Raw genomic sequence first — 1,411 nt, forward strand, 5'->3', positions numbered from 1 at the left:
CTCTTCCTCTTCCCTTGCACTTTCAGCCGTGTGTGTTTGTGTGGTGTGCGTACGTGCAAATTCTTGCCTTCCCCTCCCCCCAGCCAGTTTCGCTTCGCTCACTTCCAGCACCTCGCCACCCCCTCTCCTCCACCCACCTCTTACCCCACCCTTCCCCTCCCCTGCTCCTCTTCAATCTCGTTTTTCACCCTTTGCACCCTCGCCTCCTTGTCTCCCCTCTCATTAGTCCACTGTCTCTTCACTTCCTAACGAGTCTTCACTGATGAGCAATGTTTTATGTCTCCCTCTCATCACCCTCTTAGCTCCCTCCTTTCATCCACCCCTCTTCTTCCTCCTCTTCCTCATCTCTTACAGCTCAACGTTCCACCCCGTCCTCTCTTTTCCACCACCTCCTCAGCTCCCCACCTGTCTCCTGCCTTCTTCTCGGCTGCCTATTAGTATGCTCCTCGCTAGGAAAATGTCTGTTTTCCTTCGCTTTTCTCTCCACAGCTTTGCACAGCTCTCCTCCGCCCTCCTGTCTTGCACACCATGACTCCATCCCTCCATCCATCCATCCATCCATCCATGCAATGAAATCCACAAAACTCTTTAATCTCAGGGCTGGGTGAAAATCTGCACAGAGCAAACTCTTCCTGTTGTCTCCATAAACTCACGGTATGAAGAAAGCCTTTGCGACACAGGAAGTAGACTGGTCTGTCTGCCTCGTCGCCATCAGCTGCACAGCTTTACGATGGCAGGACTTTGTGGAAATATTCAAATGTTTTCGGCCTTAGAGGAGTTGGAATGGGGTTGAAATTGCAGCCTCCGCTGCTCCACCTCCGATAATATATGGCAAGCCCAATATTAAAATGAATTGTGGCCATCATGGAAGTGATCCCTCTTCAGTTTGTGCCCTTCTTCACAGCATGTTTAACGTTAGTTTTAGCATGCACTTCAAAGGGGGATTTGTTTCTTCAATGCATTTCAGTTTCTTTTTTATACTTCTAATCCACAAAATAATGTTTATATCCAATAACCCAGCTTGGTCCAAATTCTTTCCAATGCAATCTGAGCATTGCATCATATTCTGTTCAAACTAAACATATATTCTGCAGCAATCTCTCATCTGCAGCAAGTATGTGGCAACAGTGGTAACAAACCCTTCCCTTTTAACGGGATGAAACCTTCAGCAAATACTTTCTCCTTTTTTTAACTTTATTAATTTTCAACAGCAGATTCTTTACAGCGTTCAAGTTTTATACAATGCTGTTCACTTTAATATACAAAACAGCAAATATTTTCTATCTAAAAAAAAAAAAAATCAAAAAAACAAAACAGAAAGTTAATCGCAGTGCTGTGGAAAGAAAAGGCAGATTAGCAGAGAAACTTTGGACCTGAAGTAAATACTATGGGTAAGAAAAGCATAGAGACA

Source organism: Fundulus heteroclitus, chromosome 14 (assembly GCF_011125445.2).
Source record: "Fundulus heteroclitus isolate FHET01 chromosome 14, MU-UCD_Fhet_4.1, whole genome shotgun sequence".
NCBI lineage: Eukaryota > Metazoa > Chordata > Actinopteri > Cyprinodontiformes > Fundulidae > Fundulus > Fundulus heteroclitus.